The sequence below is a fragment of the Pezoporus wallicus genome, unplaced genomic scaffold (assembly GCF_028554395.1).
Source record: "Pezoporus wallicus isolate ANWC-B61680 ecotype Strahan unplaced genomic scaffold, APGP_CSIRO_Pwel_v1 contig_3952, whole genome shotgun sequence".
NCBI classification, from domain to species: domain Eukaryota; kingdom Metazoa; phylum Chordata; class Aves; order Psittaciformes; family Psittacidae; genus Pezoporus; species Pezoporus wallicus.
This window is the reverse complement of record NW_026635034.1, coordinates 4,456,408-4,480,960: the sequence shown is the minus strand read 5'-3', so window position 1 is coordinate 4,480,960 and position 24,553 is coordinate 4,456,408. Positions and strand designations below refer to the sequence as shown.

The 24,553-nt window shown below is 51.8% G+C and overlaps 2 long non-coding RNA genes across 2 annotated transcripts in view; one reads left to right on the top strand and one right to left on the bottom strand.

The window, feature by feature from the left end:
* Nucleotides 1-233: 233 nt before the first annotated feature.
* The window catches only part of LOC130607450 (uncharacterized), a 35,091-nt gene continuing 10,771 nt past the window's right edge, over nt 234-24,553 (bottom strand). Inside the window, exon 3 of the long non-coding RNA XR_008974270.1 lies at nt 234-493. This is a non-coding gene — a long non-coding RNA (uncharacterized LOC130607450). The remainder of the gene's footprint in view (nt 494-24,553) is intronic.
* LOC130607490 (uncharacterized) lies at nt 19,985-23,976 on the top strand. Its single transcript, XR_008974274.1, has 3 exons — nt 19,985-20,074; nt 22,766-22,963; nt 23,818-23,976. It is a non-coding gene; the product is annotated as an uncharacterized LOC130607490 (long non-coding RNA).

Here is a 24,553-nt window from a genome sequence, read left to right as displayed (position 1 = left end):
CACAGTCCTCTGGGTCCTGAGCACAGCACCATCGGATGTGCTCCTGCAGCTCTGCACAGCCAGGAATGAAGAGCAGCAAGGGCCAAGCTATGCTCCATGAGCAAAGCCCGGTGCTAAAAGCTCACTCCAACCTTCAGTCACACAGTACTCTCCCAGGTGAGACAGTGGCTGGCCCAGGGCTCAATGCCTAAGCACTTTGAACCCACTGTGGGTTATTTAGAGCACTGAAGAGAACATACAGGAGCAATGTGTGTTGATTCTCTGGCTCTCTGTGTTGCCCTTGGCTGCCCTCCTACAGCTGGACCGGCGTAGTTCGAGGTGATGAAGAAACCCTCTGTATTCGTAAGCCAAAGCTGCCTCCTTGATGGGGCCATTGGAGAAGCAGATTGGGATTCTCCTGGAGAAACCTGGATACATCAGGCAGCAAGTCTGGGCAGGAGGTAGCCAACTGCAAGAAGGAGCTCACAGGCTTGAAAAGTCCACTCACTGGGATCTAGGAAGGAAAGGAAAAAATACGGAATGGTTATAATCTCTGCCAGGGAAACAGTCCGGCAGTGCTCAACTGAGAGCAGACCAACTCATCTCACCGATGGGGTGAAATTCCAACCCTCTTTCCCTCCTCGCAACACATTTCCCATGGCTCTAGGTCACTTTATCCCCTTCCCAACTGAGAAAACACTGGTCTCCAGTACCCCGTGCCTGCCTCAATCCCCACCTCTGCCTGCCCCGCACACCGCCAGCCAGGGGAGGGCTTGCTGCTTGTCCTTCCTCCCTAGGCTTTGGGGCATGGGATTACTCTGCATGTCAGAGCTACTAAAGGCACAGCCCTCTGATGTTTTAATCTTCGTGTTAACTTTCCCTGCCCTCAGCGCCCTTGCCTGGCTGGAGAAAGTGATACCGAGCCATCGGGCTGGAGCCGAAGCTGTGACACTCAGCAGAAGTCCCCTTCTTGGCTTTCCTTGGGTTTGCCCCATGCATCTCGCACCTTGCAGCAAGTTCTTCTCCCTTTTTGCTGACTCTTTTCTCTATTCCCTTTGCACTTTACCCACGGTGAGCACGGATCCCTTAGCACAGCCCACAAACCCAATCCCATCCCTTTGCTTTGCCTATAAACTGTTACGCTGGAAGGCGTAAAGACTAATGTAACTAATTCTTGAATCCACTTGGATCTGGCATGCAAAAGGAACCATCAGCTGGCTAATTTATTCTTTTTATTGCACCAAATTGTAATTTTATAAAATATTGCAAATTTGATAAAATATTTGCAAGCCCATTTTAAGAGATAAATCTTGTGTGTGGCTCCTCTAATGAGCCGCCCTGGGAGCAGCCCGCATGTGATGTGCTGGAGGTCGCACCACGACGTTCCCGGCCTGCGACTGCAATGAACCACTGTAACTCTTTGAACTGTGCAAATACTCTGCACTCTGGGGTCCAAGCTGCAATTTTCATGGGTATTTTTTCTCTCTCTTAAAAATAGATCTTCTGTAACCCCTTTATTGCAATATTCATAAAGCACTTGATGGAAATCCAAGGAAAATCCCTTCCCTTTCGCAACTTTGAAGCGAACCTTAAACTGAAGAGAGAAAGAAGCCAAATCCACCCCACGTGCATGGGTTTGAGGAAGGAACAGATCCTGTCTTTGGAGAATTAGGGTGCTGAGAGGATAGGGGGGTGACCTAGGCTGCACGAGCCAAGGCTCAGCACTGCTTTATCCTACATGACATCAGGAATCCCTCCCAGTGCTGGCAGGGAAGTTGAGGTCAGGGCAGATGAGATCTGAATGGAGGTGGATGCTTTCGCAAGCACAGGAGAGGAGGAGGAGGCTGAATCCTTGTGTTTGTCACGGAAAACCCTTGCAGGGTCAAGCCCCCTGCCCTCCGCCAGGGCAGGCTGAGCTTGTTGCCATCTACAAACTCATCTATGGTGCACACAGAGAGGATGCTCGTGGGTACAAGACAATGACCTGCCCTGGAAGCTACGCCCTGTCTGCCTGGTGGGTTTAGACATACTTGTCTTTAGGGGGAGGAAAGGCTGGACTGACTCAACTGATTTCACCCCAGCTTCAGGAAAGCCCAAACCTCCTGCAGGCACTTTCTCCGTGGGCAGAACTCAGCCTAACACAGGGCTCCACCAGGACCCGATGCCAGCCCAACACTGCCTTCCCTTCTGGTGCCCTGTGCAGGGATAACATCCCACAGAGTAGGATACTTGGATGAGATGAGAGGAATATGGATTCATTATCCCTCTCTTTTTTAAGAGATGCACAACTAATTGCAATTACAGCAAAGCCTCTGCCCCAGCACTTGCTCCTCTGCCTCCCCATGCCCTTCCAAAGCCCGCCCTGAGGTTTACACACTCACAAACTGCCCCGCCACGGCAATGCAGGGCAGTGGGAAGGGCAAAAAAGCCCCTCAAATAATGGCAAATGGATGCAGGACGCGCTGCCTAATCAGATTCCTATCCCCTATTGAGGCCGGGAAGGAGGGACCCCGCTCCTCCCCTGCCCTCAGCCCTAGCCTCCGCTTCACCGGCTCACACAGAGAAACTTTCTGGACAATTTAATCTCGCCGGGGTGTTACTTAGAAAAACCTTTTTCACTGTCAATTTTTTTCCTCCCCCCGCTCCCTTCCCCCTCCTCCCCCTTTTTTCCCCCCTTCTTCTCCTTCCCTCCCAGCCCTGATTGAATTTCGCAAGGCCCTGATATCTTTCTTTTTTGTAGGGATGCACGCTGCTTATGCAAATACCAGCCTTTCATAGCGCCTCCCCGGCTCAAGCCCTCCAACTTGAATGTGACCAAAAGCTGTGCTCTCCCCTGCTAACTCCTTAGCACAATTACACCTCCATTCTGCTCCAGGGGCCCAGGGAGGGGGGGAAGAAAAATCATTTTAAACTAATAACACGTGCTGTTTGCTTTGGATAATTACAAGGGAGCTTCGGCTTCTGAGAGCTATGAAATACGCTGTTCAGTGGGGCGGGAGGGAGGCTCCATGTTATGCCTACGCTGCGAGTTGTATCTCCTGGAGGAGATGCTCTTGAGGCTCCCTCCATCTCATGCTCCTCCTGTGCACCTGGGCAAGCATTTACATTTCCTCCCAAGGAACTTCTCAGTGCTTTGGGCTGTGGGAGAGTGGAGAAGGCGGCTGACATTTTCCTTATCTCAAGTCACAATTTCCTGCAAGCATCAAGATAATAAAACATTTGCAGAGGGGAAGATGAGTGAAATGGATGTGTCGGGTGGCTCTGCTGTGGCAGAGCGGGGAGGACCAGGGAGAAAGGACACCCGCGGGATGTGGCTGCTCCTCCGGCTCTTGTTTGCATCGTGGCCCTGCTGTTATTGTCCTCCCGCCTTGTCTGCGGGGGAAGTTTATGTAGAGGGCTTGTGGTGGGGTGAGGAGGAGGAGGGGAGTTTTCCCCAAAAGCACCCAGGAATCTGTCAAAAGAGGGACAGAAAAGAGAAGAAGAAGAAGAAGGGAGACAGAGAGTGGGAACGTCAAGGACCCCTGACTAATGAATAGCAAGTTTGCCCTTGAACCTCCCTGGGCTTTGCCATTCCCAGGCTCCAAACAAGGGCTGATGCATGCTTGGGCCCAGCTGCAGGGGGACCGGGCTATGGTTCATCTCAGACACTTTGACAGCCCGGGCCTTTTCCCCGCATAGCTCAGACTCGCCTAACTACTCCCCTGGCAACAGCTCAGTGCAGGAACCTGTGCTGAGGCCCTGCCTGCTGCATACAGAAGTACGAGGAGGAGGGGAGCCGCTGGGAGAAATTAGCTGGAGACTGGCTTAACCCATCAAATGCTGGGCAGGCGCTGCCAGCCCTGGCACCTTTTGGTCTATCCCTGGCTCAGCACTCGCTGGGAAGTGTCCACGGAGGAGCAGGAGAGGGGCAGTGGTGGGTTAGGCCTGCTGAGTCGCTGTGTATGGCAAATCTCATGACCTGCTGCTTCGCCAAGACCCACTGCCTTGGCCAAGGTGGGGCTGAAGGTGCCAGGGATGTAGGAGGGAGCTGAAATAGATGGATGGAAAAGACCACTGGACATTGAGCAGTAAGGGCATGGTGCAGCAGGGACAGGGCATCCCTCTCTGCCAGCCAAACCGAGGGCTCAAGCTGGACAAGAGAGGCACAAACTTGCCCTGGCCGCTCTTTCTGCATTGCAGATCAAAGGCAGGGGACAAGCTGGCCTTAGGGGTCTCCGCTGAATGGCTGGAGAGAACAGGCACGAGCACCCGGCAGCTCTAAAGAGCAACCCAGAAACGTTCCCACATCCCAGCCCCATATAAATCAAGGGGGAGAAAAGAGGAGGGGGGGGGGGGGGGGGGGGGGAGCTCTGTCCCGGCCTCTGTTTTTACAGAGCATCTTTCATGTGCAGCCCCTCAGAGAGACGGCTTTGCCGAGCTTGTTAAGGCCAGCTCCTCCGCCAGGCAGAGAGGGGGACGCACCATATGGAGAGGAGAAAAAGAAAAGGGGACACTGAAAATGGAAAATTATGCAAAGCAGGAGGAGAGGCGCTGGGGGAAAGGGGGGAGGGAGGAAGCGAGGAGATGGGGGATGGGGAGAGAGGAGGCTGGGAAGCAAACCTGGATTTGGGGGACACCGTCGAGCTTGCACCAGGGCAGCAGGAGCCACAGAAGTTTGCTGTGAGCAGGCACAGGACAACCCTTGGCACCCTTGGGTGCTGTCACCAGAGGGCAGCTCTCCAGCCTGGCCTTCCCTGAGGGGGTTTGGATGTGCCAGGGCAACGCCTGGCTGGATGCACCCTGCATCCGGAGCTGTGCCATGCTGGAGATGCAGCCAAACGGGGCCTGCGGTGACCTACTTCAGAGGTGTCTTCAGGACCTCAGTTACTATGGCAATAAGGTTGCAAGCAAACATTATGGGGTTTTTTTGGTCAAGGGTTTTGCTTTTAATCAACCACAAAAAACACACTCATGTACAGAGGTTCTGGGGGCCTTGTAAGAAATGGCCCTGAACAACAGTAGCAAGAGCAAGGGCCTGAATCGCCCCTGGGTCTCACTGCCTGTGCATGGATGGTGGGCACTCAGCTGAGTTAAGGAGAATGTGAACACAGCTGGCAGAGTCCTTCCCTTCCCCTTGGTGCCTGCAGGGTCCCAGTGCCATAGGGGGCTGCAGCCCCAGTGTGGCTCAAGGGTGCTCTGCAGGCACAGGAGGGAGAATGAACTTCCCTAGTCCTTGCACATGTTAGTGTCCAGCTTGCGCTCACACTCCAGCACCTGGCCTAATGTGATGTTTGGAGCAATGACTCGGTTCTTCCCAACACAACTGTGGAGCTCATTCTCTCTCCTGGAAACCTTGGTCACACCTCAGCTTCTGGTCTCAGCTCACCCTGGCACGGTGACAGCTCCTCCAGCACATAGCTACCCTGTGCCTCTGACTTGCAGGATGCTGTTGGCTCCCGGTCCATGGGCCAGGACTACCTTGCACATCCTCACTGAGTGCAAACTCGCTTCTCCAGCCCACCTTTCACCCTAGCGTGGACAGCCACCCAACCTGGGTCCTCACTGCTCTGTGACCCCTGCTAGGTCCCCTCCATCTCTCTTCTCAATGGCTTCTGTTCAGAGCAGACAGTGCTTTTCCTTCACTCTCCTCAGCATCACCCAACACCCAGGAACACAAGCTGCTCCTGGCTGCCATCCTTCCTTCCTTCCTTCCTCTCAGCCCTGGCACAGCCTTTGATCTCACACTCATCTCTACTGTGCTGCTCCCTTTTTTAGCTCCTTTTCCTTTTCCAACTGTGTGTTGCATCAGGAAACCCTCCCTTGCTGCACCCCAAATGAACCTCTCCATTAATCCTTTCTACCACGCTTCCCAGCTGTAAATTGACCATCAGCCCTCATGGTCACCCTACAGCCCCAAACCCATGTTTGAGGCAGGTATGGGACAGATTCACACTGGCTGAGTGCATGGTGATGAGCTGGCACATGGGCAGGAATGGGACTGTGCCTGCAGAGATGGGCACGCTTGCCCCAGCATACACGTGTTCCTGCCTGCACATGCCAACACCTACATGTTCCTGCCTACGTTCCCGCTGCCGGATCTGAGGCTGTGGGATCTTGAGGGGAGATCTTGTTCCCCTCTGGGACACAGGCATTATCTACACAACATGGCTGCAGGCTGGGATTTGGGTTGTTTAGCCTTATGGTCACTAGGTGAAGAAGATGCTGTGTCCATCTTCTAGTTTCTTCAAGAGGCATGCCCTGGAGTAAGGCTACGTGTGTTGGCCAGATCCTCAGTAAAGCCCTGGAATAAGTTGTAGGCACTGAAAAAGATTTATCTAAGCAGCACACAAAGAAAAACAGCAAGAAATATTGTTCACAGGGGCACAAGGAAAGCAGAACTTCCACCCACAGAGCAGCTGTGTGGGACTCCAGGGATGGGCAGGCCACATCACAGGAGATGTTTCAGAGCTTGCTCTCAAGATGATGCATTTGCAGCAACTTCCCTTCTGCAACCAGCGGGGGTAAACAGAGCTACCTGTGCTGCAGACACACGTTTGAATCTGTGTCTTCAGGTGCATGTCCTGGGCTGCTTTAAGGCTGCCTAGCCACGGTGGCAGAACGGTGCAGAAATGAGCTGTGCCTTCATGGAGGGGAAGAAGAGAAATGTTTTCTATCCTCAGTATCCTAACACAGGCAAGCAACAGCTCCTCCACAAACAAATCCAGGCTAAGGGGCCCTTTGGTGTTCTCACTGCCAATTCCCACCCGCTGGAAATGGGTGTTGTGGGGTGAGCACAAGGGATTCAGGGTGTCCTTTGGATCAGCCTGACCTCAGCTGCCCTGCTGGAAGCTGAACCGCTTCCAAGGAGGGTACGGCAAGAACAGTGAGTCCTGCCCGAGCGACGGTCCAAAGCTTTGGCACTTCGTCCTGATTCAACCTCGCCCCAGATTCCTACCCCTGGCATGCATCCAGGTTTCTTTCTCCTTGACCCACCTCCATCAAAAGAAGTGCTGTTACAAGTCCCTGCTCTGAGTTTATAGTCTACAAATAGAAGCAAAGCAGCGCCTGCTCCAGAGCTGAACATTTCCACTAACCCCTATTTCGACACCTGTCCCAGCAAAAGGATTCTTTGGGGACTATGCCCCTTCAACAAGATGTTAAATATTTCAGCCTTCAGCAGCACAAGACACCAATACAATATTAAACTATACAATTGCTATAAGTCCCTGTATTCCTGCATCCCCACCCTGGCTGCAGACATGCCCCACGAGGGCCCATCGCCAGCAAATACTCCTCTGGATGGGGACAGGGAGCGCTGGGGCAGGATGTGTTTATGGGGCAGCAGAGCTGGCTCTGCCATCTCGCCTGGGGAAGCTGTGCCATGGGAGCTGATAAAACAGCATTTCATTTCCAAACAGGCCCCCGGAGACCTCTTGTGTGAGGGGCATAATGGAGAGAGAGGGAGAGAACAGAACAGGGAGACATGACCCCAGGCTAAAAATAAGCCAGACCCCAGGGCTGTTGGACCTTATTGCTCTACACCAGGGCTCAGGCTGGCCTGTCCCTTGAATCAGCGCATCTCTGCTATGTCACCACTGGTGGGGAAATGGCAAATTGGGATTTTTAAGCCTCCCTCTTCCCCCCATTCCCCTCCCCTAAGTCCTTTTCCGCATCATAAGCAAAGTCCTAATAAAGCTCCCATCCCCACTGCCAGCCCTGCACCATGCTCCCAGCAGAAAAGAGATGCAAAGCCACGCTTGGAATCTGATTCCCCGGCTTTAAACGCTGCTCTGCCAGCAAAGTGCGACTTGAAAGCTCCCCTGTCACAGTTACAAAGCTCCGAACAGCCCTTCCTCGGATAATCACGCTTATCTCCAGATTAAGAAAGAGAGACCTGCAGCTGAGGCTGGTCACATGGGCTGGGATGTGGGCAAATCTCTTTTAAACAATCCCCATATAGCTGTGACCTCCACCGCAGCCCAAATACACCGTCCCTCCCTTCCCACTCGACAAAACAGCTCTGGAGACATGACAGAGCGTGTGAGGAGACCACGCTCTAGGGGGAGGAGTGAGAAAACGATGGAGAAGAGGAGGATGAGAAAGACGGAAGAAGAAACAAGTGAAGGGAGGATGTGGGAGAGGAATAGGATGTGATGGAGGAGGAGGAAGAGTGCGTGGATAGAGGGGGAGGATGATGAAGGACAGGGAGGTCTCTGCTACTCTTCCTGCTGGGGATTAGTTGTCCCTGCACTGTCCTCAGTTTAACTCTTCCTGCTCTGTCCCCGGCTGGCAGCCCAGCCCGATTACATGACTCCAGCTGTGCCAAGCAGCCTTGGCAGGGCGAGCATGCTACCTACTTTGCTGCCACGGATTCATTAAGAGGCTTTGCTTTTGTAGGGATAGTCATCCCAATGGGGAAAGGGAAAAAAAACCCTTCTGCAGATCAACCCAGTGAGGAGCTCTGACAAAGTGGTTTCCATAGCCCTGCCCAGAGCTTAGAAGCAGAATTAGGGAGAGACAGGGGTGTGCAAAGAGGATAGGAGGGCAGACAGGTGGGAGATCAGCTGGAAAGGGTCCCCAGCATGCCCCCTGCTCAGGGATGAATTGCCAACCCATTACAGGATGCTGGTACCTGGTTCTTCTTTGTGATTAAAGGCCGCCTTGCATCTGGGTCAGGCGTGGCTGCTAAATGAAAGATCCAAACAATCACAGAGGGACTTTTCCCAATGGCAGGTTCCCCTTTTATCTCCATGTGGGATTAACACAATTACTTGACAATGAAGGAACCCAAATGGCTCTGACATGGGCACAGCTGCAGAGCACTGGGATGGACCTCTCTGAGGATGCCCATGATCTGCTGGCACTGACTGGGGGTTTCCATACATGGGGCTCAACCAGGGGCTCAGCTCGCCGGAGGGACCGCAGTGCTGCTGCTCATTATTCACCCTGCACAATTAGGCACCGCTGATAAGTCACACGGAATTGCCTTTGTTCTCCAACTGGATGACCTGCGTGTCACAGGAGTCCCTTTCTCCGGCACATTACTCATGAGTTGCCCACGATACTTCCTGATGGATATGGGGACACTCTTTGGGCTGCCTACAAATGCTCCCTGGCAGATGCCCTGTGCAGGACAATGGGGAGGTGCAGCCTAGCCCTGGCTGCCTTCCTGCACTTCTCTGAGCACAAAGGAGAGCTGCTGCTCCCACAGCACACTCCAGGGACTCAGCTCTCCTCCAGGCAGGTGGCTTTGCCCCTCCCTGACTACTCTACCATCTCTTTGTGTCACCTCCCAGCAGCAGAGGAAAGCCCAGTGTAGCTGCACAGACAGTGGGGAAAGAGGCGTCAGCCCTTGCCCAACCCAACCTTGCTGATGTCAATGGCCACCTTGCCTTGTTCATAAGGACCTTCCCTTTCGCCCCTAGCCAGCCCATCAGAGGGAATCAACCCCATGCTCTGCTGCTCTAATCAAGCCATCTCCTCCCCAGGCTCTCCCTGCAGGACTAGCCCTGCACCACAGTGTATCTGCTCCTGCTCTCCATGCCTTCACCATCAGCACCAGGACCCAAGTATGGACGAAAAGGCAAAGCAGATGGGAGCCAGCATGAAGCTGGTGCCACCAAACTCCGCAACAGACAAGCCGCGCTGCAGCAAAACTTCCCCAGATGACCTCTCCCATGTAATTCCCTGCTCTTTTGGCATCCAGCAGCTGCTTGGAAGCAGACAGGAGCACAGAGAGAAAAGACAAGTTGTCCCATTCTAGAGCTTATTCCCAATCTGCATAAGAAATGTATGTGGGCTCTTAAGTCTTATTGATTTAAAGGAAAGGATGCAAAATTAATTTAGACAGGAAATTAATTAGATGTGAATCGTGTTTACAGTCCTGCATGTACAATGAATTCTTGTGTGAACCCACAGAATGCAGATGGATGGATGGATGGATGGATGGATGGATGGATGGATGGATGGATGGATGGATGATAACAGTACTCTAGGAATGACATTATGAGCTGGTCCATACACTGGGGATGTAGAAAGACTTTTTTCTGCATTGGTAATTAATAACTCTATCCTGAGCAAATGTTGATAAATCCTTTCCAGCACACGTTATCTCTGTCTCTCCAACTCCTGTTCTGCATTTCCATTTGCCTCTTTCCACTGCTCCACCCCTGGCACCCACACGCTTCACTTCCCCCCCATATTTTGTAACTGGTAGCGAATTTGACTCCCTTTCTGGAGAAGCGGGCGGAGGTTTTGTTGCTGGGGCTTTGTGTGAGTGATTGAATGTGTATATACAAAGATGGATACAAATCCATTGGAAATAAACACCTTTTAGTGGACCTGAGAGAGAGACACAGGGCAGAAGAGAAGAAAGAGCCCGCAGACCCTCCGCCAGACAATCAGCAAAGATGAAGCGAAAGACCCAGTGAACCAAAAAAGGCCTCAGTTCTCTTTTAAACTCCACATTATTTGCAGCAGATCCCATCGCTGGGAAGCCCTGATGCTGATGCACCAGAACTCACAGCAAGCCTCACCCCGCACAGCTCAATTACCCCCGGCTGCCAGGCTGCACACCCCCCCAGCCCCGCATGTCCCCTGCCGCCCAGACAGCTCTCGCCAGTGCAAGGAGTACAAATATATTCATTGGCACCTTATCAGACATGCATGCAAAACTAATTAACATGGGGAGACATGCAAGCTGCCACCCAGCCACCAATACACACCCACGAGCATGCACACACACACGCACGCATGCACAAGGCAACCCTTGTCTAGGGGGGACATTCAAAAGGCTTTGTCACTAATTTAGGCATCTGTCTCAGTCTGGTCTGGTCCTCCTGGCTAGGCTGGTGTTGTGGGTTTTTTTTCCCACTCTGTTTGACAATGCTGGGAACATGCCCGGAGACCCCTCATTCAAATCACCCCTTGACAATGGTCTCATTGTGTGAGCATATAGAAAAGGGAAAGGATGGGGGAGAAGATGTGGAGGGGGGGTAAGGAATTAAAATGTGAACCCAAGGAAGTGTTTACTAACACAAGCCTCGCAGCTGCCCCGTCTCTCCTCCACCCCCTTCTTCCGCCCCTGGCTGCTCCAATGGCCCAGCTTGTCCTGTGTGAGGGAGGCAGCGGGATGGTGGGACAGTGGGACAGCAGAACAGTGGGACAGCAGAGCTGGAGCAGAGCTGCACAGAGAGATGGCAGATTGGAGGGATGAAGCCTCAGGGCATTTGAGTCAACATCATCAGGGGGCAGGTATGGGTTTGGGAAGAGAACATGGAGCCAGAGATGCCTTGGAGAGGATTAGTGATTTAAAACGTCCTGGGAAGGACATCTTCATAGAGGAGCAAGGGATTTATTGATATAACCACTCCAAGGCTTTCCAGGCAGGGAGAAAAACTGTTTAAACCTGGCCTTGTGGATTAGAGCAAGTGAGCAGGCTCTCCGTGTGGTTTGGACTGCTCTCTTTGGTGCTGCTGCCAGAACGCTACAGCGTGAGAAGAAAGGCAGGGAGCAGCAGGGTGTCAGGGCTGGGGGCTCAGGGAACAGACCAGGCTCCCTTCAGGACCTGCCTATTGCAAGTTATTGAATACTGGGAGAAAAAAAAATATAGGAAAAATGCTCCTATCACCCCCCAGCCACACCTGGGGAAGGAAGGAGGGCAGGTGCAGATGGGGTGTTAGCCCCCAGCCCCACTGCGCTTGGCTGGGCTCAGCAAGCACCATTCAGCTGGAAATGCCCACGAGTCGGCAGAGAAAAGGGAACAGAAGCTGGGGAGGGGGAGAAGATGATGACAACGCTTTCCATATATGCAAATGCATCCACACAAGATACCCAGAGGGAGACAAAACAAAGAGATCTCAAAGAGGCTGGCTCCGAGACCTGCACAAAGCCAGATACCCCCGTACACCTACGGTGTCTGCACGTGAAGACCTGCACAATGCAACATGCAGAGGTTCCCCCCATCTGAGCAAATACCAGCCCAAAGAAAGGCTGGTTGAAGAGCCCAGTAAAAGCTGCAAACACAAATGCCACAATCCCACGTCCTCCTACACAAACAGATGCACCTTAGGAGTAGGAAGCTATTCCTGTCCATCAGCTTAGTCAGAGGAGAAAAAAGCTGAGATGCAATCCCAAAAGAGCCCTGCCTCAGCTCCCCCGACATTGCTCCTGCAGCTAGATCCAGCACCTGGACCTTTGTTTGTTTTCCATTAGAGGAAAACGAAGAGATTTCTGGACATAAACAAGGCATAAACATACATACAAGGCAGGGCAACGTATAAACAAGGCAGGGCAAAACATTACACAGAAAGCCAAGAACATGCGTGAAGCAAAACGTTTCCTTCCCACAACCACTGTGATGAAACAGAAGTCACCTGTGCAAACATATCTGCTTTAAAAAGGGAAGCTACTGCCAAGTAAGCAAATCTGTGCTTTTTATCCAAACAAGTGGTTGTGAGCAGGTTTATTGCCACATTCCTCTGCCCCAATACACAGGGATAAGCACTTGACATACAGTGACATGCAGGGACTCGGGGATGGGGCTGTGGTTTTAATAGGGCAATGCAGACACTGAATGAAATAAAACCCTACAGAGATCGGCTTGCCAGGACTCAAGGCTGAGAAAAGCTATTTGACAGCAATGAGGAACAAGGACACTCACAATTCTGCTCTCATTTCCATGCTGTATATTTGGGAAGCTTTTACTGAATGCAATTAAATCCTCACTTAGGATTTAACCCAGTGAAGCTGAGGGCAAAGCTTGGTACAAGAGCCACCTCTGGGCTCTTCCCCCCAGCTTGCTCTGCAGAGGTCAATAGGAGTTGCGAAGAAGTTGAGTGAAGGAGCAGGAGATTTGTAGCTCCCAGCCAGTGTGGCCATTTCAAAGCCCTCCCTAGCTCTGTCTTGGCTGTTCTTGCCTTCACCAGTGATTTGCCTCTTTGCTCACGAAGCCTTGGCTGCAGGGGAAAGTCACTACCAGCCTCATGAGCACAGGGACTCAAAGGTATTTGGGCATTTCTTTCTCTCTAATGGGAGCTGAAGACCTCAGCAATCCTCCAACACATTCATTCCCTGCCTCTGGGGGCTGATCCTTCCTTTAAGACACCCCAAGGGTCCCAGTGTGCATCCTATGCAAGACCTTTGCAAGAAACCATACAAGACCCTCTGGTATTTACACTTATTTGACTATTCTTAGATTCTACAGTGCATTTCAAAGGCTCTTTTGTTCCTCAGCACAGTTTAACACACTAGGTTTCACAAGCAACAAGTGATAAAACTCCTCACCTACTTGCACCACGTAGGTGAGGTCACCTCCGGGCTGTGGCCTTAAATCTATATGTGCTTTCCCCCTCAGATGCTGAGAAGTGTAAATCTCTACATCTCATTAAACAGCTCTGCAGATCACTGAGAACCGATTGCCTCACGACATAACTTTTCAGCTGGTCACTACCCACGAAAGGATGATTTTACATGACATTTATTCATGCAAATTGCAGGAGCTGAAGTCTGGTTCCCCAGCAAGAGCGTAAAAAATTACAGTTTAGATGCATAAACACTGGCATCACCACAGAAAGCACAACGAGACTGGAAACACATCCCTGGGTTTCAAATGCAGCGCAACAAAACTTAGAGCATCCTCATCAGGTGGGGGTTTATCGGGAATGACCCCCCTGAAACAACTCAGGGGAGGCGGAGGAGGGGACATGCAAGCCTGTAGGGGCTACAGAGAAATGAACTTCTCCTGCTGCATGTGCAGGAACCTGCCATGGGGAGAGCACACGCGACATTTTACGTCACTCACAAAGCCTACTCTGTCCAATAAAGTGTGGAAGTAAAACAAAGCATGAAATCCAGGCATAAATTAGCATCCCTCTAGTCTAGCTTTATTTGTGCTGCTGCTGCTGTGGATTAGCATCTAGCTGCCTGACAGGCTGATAGGCAGGCAGGAACAAGGAGAAATAAAAAAATAATAAGCAGTGGGTGTCTTTTTTTCCACCATGGTTCCTGGGATGTCTGCTGGCAAAGTGCAGGCACTGTTCATCCCTTTAGGATCAGAATTTTTCTATCTTCCTGGGAGAGCAATAGGCTCTGAAGGAAAGCAGATCCCACTCTGAGGTTTGTGGCTGCACCCTGCAAAGCTGGTACCCAACGCAAGCCCATCACAACCTCAGCCTGCATCTCTCCAGCATCCTCTGGCATTTCACTCTGGCAGTTCTATAGAGAGACACAGAGCCCCTGGAGCAGTTATAGTGCAGGGCTGGGAGACCTTGAGGATGGCACCTCACTGCAGGCACGTGCGGGGAGCAGACACTCCGGGATTAGCTCCAGATCATGTTCACCAGTGCCCGGGGCAGCTGCTTCCTTCACTGCTTGCTGGGTTTGGTACCTGATCCCAGATGACATGACTGGGATCTCACACCGGCATCTCCTCTCAGTTCGTGTCAGAAATGTGTCAGCCCCAGCTCCTCAGGCAGGGGGACCTGCAGAGAGCTTCCATCGGGCTGTCATGCAGCCTCCTGCTCCTCGGGGCTGCATGGCAAAATGAGTGGTCGTCACCAGAGACTTTCCCTTTCCCCAGGCTTGGCGGCCTCATGCCCACACACCCTTTCCAAGCACAGCCACGAAGGGACAACACTAAAGAGGTGCCAGTCCTGATGGCCACCCCCCTTGTTCTTCCCAAACCAGACATCCCTGCCAAAGGACATGCTGCTGCCCTAGCGACTTCAGGCAGCAGAGAGGAGCTGGGATGCTCAAGGAGGATGATACTAATGTGGGACTTGTGCCCAAACTAGGGGAACAACAGCAGCAAATAGCAGTAGATCACAGGAGATCTCTAGTCCCTGCCTGTCACTTAAGGAGACAAACACAGAGCTCAGGTTTTAGGCTATAGAAAGCAAATCTTCAGCTGTGTTCAAAGGTGGCCTAGAAAACACAGACTCATTCTGCATAGCCATAAAAAGAGTCCCCCAGGAGCATAGCACACGGTTCAAACAGCCGGGTGTCCCTCTGCCTGGCAGCGTGACACTGGCTGGGTCTGATCAGAGGACATAGGTGTGAAAATTCCACAGGATGTAGAGAATCCCTCCTCGGCAGAGCCCGTGCACCTCCTGGACCTGCAGCCAAGTGCGCACTGGTGCCAACGATCCCAGGCTGACCCCAGCAGTCGGGCTCTGCCTTTGCAGCATGCAGCAGGCACCTGTAGCCAGCTCTGTATGCCCCATGCCCAAATGGATCAACACAGGCAGCTCTTCCTCAAAGGAAGGGTACTTTGTAGGTCTCTGAGACAGCTGCAGCTGGGAATAGCACAAGCAGAGGGAATGTATCCCTGTCCTTCCAGCCGTGCCTTCCCCAGTGTGCATGACTGTAGGCTGGAATAAAGCACATCATCACCATCCTCATCCCACTGCACACAGCAAGACAGCTGCCTCCACATCCGTGCACCCACAGAGGCATCTGTGGAAACATCCCATGGTATCCCCAGGGTGGCTTCTTTGAGGGGCTAGGAGGGAAGGGAAGAAGGATGGAGGCAGTGCAGAATCCTGAGCCTTTGTTTCCCAGCACTCAGCCACATTGCATGCTGTCAATTACGTAGCAGAGACCAGTCACTTCCCACCATACCCTTGAGCTCTTGCAGCAACAGCAGGCACTCCTTTAACCTCTGGCATTTGTGGATGGGAAGGAGGCAGAACTCAGTCAAAGCCTACAGAAAAGCAACCAGCTGAAGGAAAGACCTTCCCTTTGCAAGGAAATAGTCCCCTAATGGGCCCCCCAGCCAGCACTTCTCTACATGAAGCATTTATTTCCTCCCCAGCTGGCTCTGCCACATCACCCATCCACCCGATCACAAGCAAAATGAGTCTGATGGGTGCCAGCCTGGTACCACTCATGAGCCCTTTGTATCTCTACTCTGCCACACCATCAGGAAGCTCAGCCTGGGGACAATGCAGGACCACAGCCGCTTCAAATGCTTGTACAAGTCCAGACTCGCGCATGCAGTTTGCCCTTCATTTCGGAGAGCTCCAGTACACTTCTGCATGAGATGTATTCAAACTTACACTGGTTATAGCACATTAAAGTGGGCACAGGGTGATGTCTATGAAATGTATCACAAATGGACTGAAAAGAGCACACTGAGACACTGGTCTGAGTGGCAACTTGGGACAAGTCTGCAGCAACCTGGGGAGAACCAGTACAGTCCCGTCAGGACACCAGAGTCTTCCACAGTGCTGCACACAGAACATGAACTCTCAACCAAAGAAAGGACCAAACCACTTTAAATGACATTATTTTCCTGGAGTCCTGGCAGCAGGGAACTCAAATGCTGTTTGCAAGCTGTCCCAGAGCAAGACAGACCCATGTCTGTCCACAGGCACAGCCAGCCTGTGTCAGTACAGCCTTGTTCCCCAGTGCCTCCACAAGCACATACACAGATGTGCATCTCTCACTTGATCTTACAAAATAGTGTGCCAGGGACCAACTTCACCAAGTTTCTCTGTGCCCAGGGCCATACAAGAGGCTGGGACCACTCCTGAGAGTCATCATTACTTCTAGTGGCTTAAACGGAACCCAAGCCAGCACCATCCAACCCAATGTGATCCATGACACTTGGAGCTGTCAGGCTCTCTTTCACTCCCTGTTCAGTGTTACACAGCATCCTGGACTGCCAGCCTTAAGCTTTGAGTACCAGGAATCTGGATCCCCAAAACTGCAAAGCCTGACTCCAAAACCCCAAGTATTTGGAGGGATTTTTTTCATACTGGCAATGCTTGAACCCTCTGAGGTCTTTGACTTGTTTCCAGAGTTTTCCCTGCAATGATGATGTCTCTAATGACACTCCCTGCTAGAATCATTTTATTACTTTCAAGTGAGAGCTGAGACTTTCAAGCAGCCCTTGATTACAGTAGTGGACAGTTTGCAACAGACACCCCAAATCCCAAGCTTTGCACTAAAACCTCTGTGAATCATTCTGGTCCAGCCCTGACCAGCTGCTCTTCCACCCAGAAGGCTCCTGCTCTTTAAAGCAGGATAGCAGAAGGGAGGCAAGCTGGAAAAGCACCATTTCTGGGACTACGAATTCAATCAGGAGGAACAGCCCCAAAACTCTCTCTTAACCTTGGTCACCAGCAGCAGCTACTCATGAAACTCCCATCAAATTTGTTCAAATGAGAGCCAGTGGAAGGGACACATGGCTTCTGCCTTGCTTGGTTTTCTGCCAAGCTTGTCAGCAAGGCACACTCAGACGCTGCTGCTCAGTATAAGCAAACCTGACCTGACACCCTCTCCTTTGCATGGCTTTCTGGACACCCTCCTCTGCCTCCCACTGCCATCCCTAAATCACAAAGCCAACAGCATCACTTGCAAGCTGCACTCCATGCCAGAAGGAGCAAAGGTGTGCTCCTCCCGGCCCCAGGCCTGCTGCCAGCACTATCCCAACATGGGGCACGCAGGCAAAAGAGCTGCCGGAGGAATCCACGCCAAGCAGCGCTGAGCACGACCTTTCTGCTTTACAATGGTAACCTGAATCCTAAATACTGGATTTCTAGGCACGCATTAAAGCCATGAGACAATGGAGACGGCGAGGCTGGGGCTGGCTGCAAGCCAGCTCTGCGCCGGCCCCACCAGCGCCCGATGTTTCCCATTTCCTTCTTTTTTTGCCCTAAGCCAGGAGGCAGGTGCATGCACAAGCTCAGCTGTGACCTGGGGACTATGCTTGGCTCACACCCCATGGAAGGTGGATGCCCAAGAAGACCCAGAGAGGTGGTTGTCTTCCTCTCTTACTTGCGCTCTCTGATGAGCATTGCTTCTTCTTTAATTGGTTTCATTCATGGCGGCCCTTCGCTAGATGTAATTATGCCAGGCTCCCTCCATCTGGCTGTGCTCAGGAAGGGCCATTGCTCTGTGGTTTTATTTTCAGTCTTGATTTCTGCATTAATCCCCCCTCCTCAGCTCACATGCACAATGTCCAGGACCTCCTGAGCACATACAGGCACCAAATGAAGAGCAGGGTTTGCCCCTGGCTTTCTCCTGGATGGGGATGGTTGTTTTTCACAGGGAAAGCCCCATTCCTCAGTCTCTTTCTGCAACCACCTCCATCTCTCAACAATACCCTCACAAGCCAGTCTTGTTGCAGATACTCAAGACCCCAAGCAAGAGGATATAGCTTGATTTTGCCTGCATCCACAGCCACAAAGATATCTCTGTTTGTCTTCCCAAGCCCAATAGCTAAAGGTAGCAAGATGCCTGCTCAAGTTGACATGGACTGCTTTTCACATGAAGGCAGCATTCAATCCTACACAAACGAAAGTGCTAATTTTCCTACCCAGGAAAACAGACAGGGTGAACAGAATTGAACACAGGGATTAACAGACCTCAGCTCTGCAAGGGCAGCTCATAGCCGCATGGCTGAGGCTGCAAAGTGCCCAATGCACCCTGAAGCATTTCATCCCTTGGGGTACATTACAAAGGTCCTTACACCTTCCTCAGCCAGGGTAGGTAGATCTTGGCGAGAAAACACAATGCTAAAGGAGCTGATGGTTTATTGAGAGACCAAACCTAGCGACGCAGACCCTGGGCAACCAAGCACCATCTGGTGACCGCCGGCTCCCAACACAATAGCCCACGTTGGCATGTTTATGATAGAGACCAGAGGCGGATTCCCATTATCCCCATCAGATCCTGTGATGCGGTTTCAGGAGAAGGACCACGAGAAGCAGATGGGATGGCAGAAGAGAAAAGGACGCAGTGAGACAGACAGACAGGAGAGATTTATATGAAGCTAAAGCACATACCCATAAACATGGGATAAGTAAATAGCATGTAAGTATGAAATTAAATGCGGGGAATCCATGGCATCCAGTAATCAGTCAAATATCTCCCTTCACCTCTCTTTTCAGTTTAGCATCGGCATTTTAAAATGGGATATTTATGCCAATAAGTAACCCTGTTGTATATTGTAACCCTGCAAATATTGGCTGGGATCTGAGAGATTCGCCCCAACAGACAATTAATTTTTACAGTTATTTTTGGACTCCCAGCTTTTGTGGAACACTGGCTCTCTGTGTTGGATTTTATGCCCCTGAAATGTATTTACAATGCATGGCATCTGTATTGTGCATTACACACTTAAATCATTGCTCTTCATTCATCGCTTGTAAAAAAAATAGATTGCAATATCCTGAAGCTCCAAATACTCCAAAATATTCCTTCTGCATTATTTTGGGAGTAATACTATAAAATAACGCTGTGTTTTTTTAGATAAAGGAAGGAAAAAACTGATCATGAGGAACATGGATTCCCAGGATGAGAGAGGAAGGGGAATTTGGATTTCACACCACGATAAAATGAAGAAATTCATAAATAAATAGGGATAAAAGCTGAAAACCCCACAAAGGTTTATTTTCTAAACAAGAACATAGCAATATTTTGTCACTTAAACAAAGGGAGGAGGGCGGGGGGAGGCTCCACATCCCCAGCTTGCTCTCTGCAACGGACAAATACTATCAGAAACAAAAAGCATGGCATAGTTAGCGGGAGCGGAGCTCAGCGCTTTACATTTAATGATATGTATTTAAGTTCCTTTTAGGGGAAGCCTTCCGCAATCACTGTTGGGGGGGGAGGGCACCCCCTCCCTCCCCCCCCAACATGGTTTTTAAAGGCTTCTGTCATTGTTGCCTACGAGCCGAAGAGAAAGGCGCTTTCTTTGTCATCCGGGGGTTTATGGCAACACCTCAACGTCTCGTTTTCCATAGGTGAAGCAGAGGCGCACAAAGCAGCCGCGTGCCAACGCGTCCCCCCCTTTTCCCCGCCACCACCAGCAAAATAGATCTTTGGAGGAACGCGGGGAGACCGTCCTAATCCGCCGGCAAAGCAGGCGAGGACGGTGCGGCGGGGTAAATATCACACGGCTCCTGCCAAGCCCCGCGTGGGCTATTGTCCCGCCACCCCTTTTAGATGTCATTAAGGATTTTTCGCATACAACCAAACGAGCGGGGAGGGTGTGTGTGTGTGTGTGTGTGTGTGTGGAATAAATGAACGTTGCTCGTTTTCTTACCCAACCGGTTGGAGAAGCCATGACGAGGCGGCGCGGGGGGAAAAACACGCGGGGTAAATTAAGGAAGTATGTTAATTCGGTTAATATCACAGAGGGGATGGCGGGCGGCATGGGGAGGGGGGACAGAGGGAGGTGTGCGTGCTGATTTTCCGCCCGAGGAAGGAGGTGGCAGAGAAAGAACTGGGGCATGCCAGCTCCCGTTATTGTTCTGCCTTCATCGGTAATTAGCAAGATAAGGAGGGGACGGCGTGAGGGAGGCAGCGTGGCGAGGACAAGGCAGCGCTGCACCCTACTTCATGCCCATGCGGCCATCTTACAGGCGGCGCTTGCCTCCCGCAAAATGGCCGCCAGGGCCCACGCTGCCTCGTGCCAGCAGCCAGCCTTGCCCCAGCAGGCTCCCCTCGGCCTGGCTGAGGCAGCTGGCACCCAGCGGCAGGTGGCAGCGGTGGCAGCCATCCCGCTGGCCCGTAGGGAAAGGGGGGCACTGGGACCGAGGGTGTCTCCATGGCGGGAGGGCGGCCATCTTAGCGCGGGCTGCGCTCATGGCGCCAAGGCGCTGGCTGTGCAGCACTGCCACAGGCTTCCTGGCTGGAACAATCATGGTACGCTCCTCCTTCAAGAGGCGACATTGCCCAGGGCCTGCGCCCTTGCTGTGGTTTTCCCCTCGGACATGAGCAGTGCGGGAGCTAAGGCAGGGTTAGACCCGCTTTTGAGGTAAAATGTGCCCCAGTAAGTCCCTGAAGCTGCTGGGCATTGGGCTGGCCCTGGGAGACATGGACTGAATAGGTACAGCGAGACGGGCGCAGCAGTACCGACAGCCAGTGGGGAGGCATTGCCTGTGAGGCACTGCGGAGCGAGTTATGGACAAGTTCTCTCTTTCTATGGCCAAACCAAAATCAATCCCAAACCAAAACTGCAGAGATACGGGTAAAGGTGTGAGCTTCCTAAATCTGAATTTAAACCAGGATCAGTTATAAAGAAAAGGCACGGTTAAACGGGCAGCACAGACAAAGCTACACCAGCATTTCCCACTCCATGGGAGCTTTACAGTGTTTTTTCATTCTTCACATGAGCAACACCGAATGCCAACCAAGGAACCCTCATCCTTGATCTGGGGCTGTCCTCACAACACTTACAGCAATTACTCACATTAAAGCAGTATTTGGGAAGTGTTTCAGGTGCCTCTAGCCACGACGGGGCTATTTCACACCACGCAATAGGCACACAATGGAAGTTGGGCATTGCTCCAGTGCTGTGCGGAGAACCAGAGCACGAGGGTGACTGCAACCGCACACAGGCAGGGCTGTGTTATACATCTCGGTTAGACAGTGAAACATAAGGGATGGCAGGCTACCTGCTCTGCTCCGGGTTTGTCTACAAGGAAAACCACACCATTATAATGACAGCACTATAGGTCAGCTGCTACTGCTCCTCACCACGCTGGTGCACAGCTCCACTCTGATCCTACCTTTCTCCAGTTTAGCTTTAACTGACATAACCAGTATATAGGAGAGTCCTGCCTTCTGCCAAACGAAACATCCATGGAGGTTGTGCATGTACAGCTCCTTGCTTTCAAATCCACCCCTGGACCGTACGTCTGTAGCTAGACCTGCCCCTCGGCTAACCTTTCTGTACTGCGCACACTTCTGGGCTGTTCACAGTGCCCGTGAAACACTATTACACCCTGCTTCCCTTGGGTGCTAATCCTGCTTGTCAACCCAAAGGCAGAAGCAGACGGTGGCTTGGCATTTTGATTACGTTGTGATCTGTTTGAACCTTCCAGACTCTTTTGATGTCTGTGCAAATTTGAAAGGGGGAGCCTTCATCCTCCACAATGAAACTCCGCTATCGCATGGTGAAAACATCTCGGGACTCCTACGTCCGTAGCCCCAGCTAGATTTGGAGCAGAGAGGGGAGGTATAGATCCTCCAGGAAGAGCCTGAATTTCAGACCATCCAGTTCTGGCCCTGAGTGGAGAACACCACGGGGACAGCATGCATCTTCAAACAAATACGTGCGTAAGGGCAGTGTGCGCATGCACAGAGACACCAGATTTATACAAATAGATGCATTCATAGGAAAATGCAAATAGCATCCTCTTCCGTCCCAGGCTCCCTTCGAGCTCCTGACATCCCAAGGTTTCAGAGGAGTACAACCGAGCCTCAGATCAAACATTAGCCCTGCGGGGGTTCCCTCAGGGAAGCAGCCGTGCACGGGGGTCTTTTCCCCGCTTCCATGCGAGGTTTCCCGACCCGGCCTTCCTTGGGTGCTGTGCTCTGACACGCGTACGACACACACGAGCATGCAGAGCCTTGCTAAAAGGCGCTCTGGGAATTGAGCTCTGTTTCCTCCTCCTTCTAAATCAATTGTTATAAACCAGCTTTTGTTTTATTTTTAACAAAGCGACAGAAATAACCTCCACGCACAGCCCTCGCCGCTCCCACAGCCCTGTCCTTTGGCACAAAAAGCCACTCGGGGCCCCGGGGACATGGGCATGGGAAGGCAGCGGGGTAAGAAAGACCAGGAGAGGCTGCTTTCTGGTGCACAGAAATCTGTTCCTCCTCTCTTGAGCCCATTGTTTGGCAGGCAGTGAGGCAGCATGATGGGAAGGGGCTGCATGGTGGGTAAGGCACTCCCAGCCTGCCCAGCCCAATCGCTGGCTGGCGCCTTCATCCCTGCCCATTGAGGTGCCCGCTTCCAACCTGCTTTTTACCTTGTGCTCTGCAAGTCATGGTTTCTCTTGCTCTTTGGTACCAGCAAGAGGTGAGCCCCACATCACCATTGCAGCAACTGACGTGATAACGTGCAACTTGTGACAGCCTGAGCTCTGCCTGCCTGTGGTACACCCCTGTCTCCAGCATAGCCAAGGACCTGTCCCTCTTTCCTGCTATCCCCCTCTCCCAAGTCCAGGACTCAAGACATATGGAGACATTTCTTGATGTAACCTATCAGTGGGTGAGTGGCAGCTGAGCAGGTACCGAGCAAGACGTGGGGCCAGACAGCAGCCAGGGGGGAAGGCAGCGGGTGGAGGGAACGTGCCTCGGGAGAAATACTCACAAAGGGCTGCTTTCATTAATAAAACATTCCCCCCTCGGTTGCCTTTTGATTTGGGTGTAAGAATTAACCCCATCTGCCCAACAGCACGCTACCTACCAAGTCATCTCTGCTGAGGAAGGCCGTCTGACGTGTCCGTTCAATTGCTAAGCTTCTCCCTCCCTGCGCTCCTCAGCTCTTCAGGCCCCCTCCAAAGAGTTCACCAGCCTCACTGGGTCTGCCTTATTGAAGAGATCCTCTTCCCACAACATAGATTAGACCCAGTGAAAATAGGCTTAGTGAAAATACCATTTCACTATTAATTCCGCACACACACCCCCCCCCCCATCCTGCCCGCCTTCACACTCTCTCACACCCAGAAAGCTTATAACAAATCCCAGTCACCTTTTGCCCCTGCTAACTACTGCTCCAGTCTTTGCACTGCATGCCTTCTACCATAAGGAGAGAGCCAGGCACAGGGTGATACTTATATATATATATATATATATATATATATATATATATATACACACATAAATATCTAGTCAGCATTGGAGGTATTCAACCATGGGACACAAATCTCCCCGCACAGCACCTCACCTTGGCACAATACCCCAACCACTCCCTCTCCTCTGTGATTGCAATGCCTGGTCCTTGGGCATCAGCAGAAAGTTGCAGCAAATCCTGCGTTGGTTTAAGCACGATCTGTCCATTCAAAACTGGTGGGGGGTTGCTTTTACATCACTGAGACATATCTATTCTCTTTCTGTTTCAAGTAAAACCCAGATGCAGAGATGCCTTCGAATAGACAGCCCCTTCATTTTTCCAGAGGTGTGCTTTAATGAGTGACTCGCCTTCCAAAAAGGGGCCGGCAGAGGGGAAGGACGGCAGATTCTCCACACAAATTCAATAGCTGGTAGGTTGCCATGGGCTTAAGCATTTCTTTGCACACATGATGGGAAGGGACTCCAGAGCACTAAGGGTTTTGCCTCCCATGAGTTATAGCTCTACCCTTCAAGAGCGGAATAAATGCTTTATCCCATTGCAGCCTGCGATGTATTCTACATAGATGGATTGATTTCCCCTATTGTTCTTAATAAATCCTGGCGCATGAAGAAACTCGCTGCACAGCCATTTTTCCTGCCTTGTTCTACCTTGCAGAAGTAATAAGGGTCAGATGTGACTGCGGTGGGAAGCAAAGGCCGTACGCAAGGCGGTACTGTGCTGGATGCAGTGGGTGTGCTTGCAGGGGCTCAGTGGGTACAAAGCAGCACCCTTTTTCTCTGTTTATTCCCCCTTCTTCCAGTCTAAGCTGAGGGAAAGGGAAACCATGGCTGGGTACCACAGCATCGGCATGGCTGCGAGGGGAGCAGACACTCTACAAGCTGAGCCTGCACAAGTCCCCCTGATCTCCACAGGGAAAGGCAAAGCTCCAACCAAAGATCTCACTGATAAATACAAGGCTGAGCCATACAATACTGCCATAGAGCCTCCCTGGGCACAGCCTGCTCC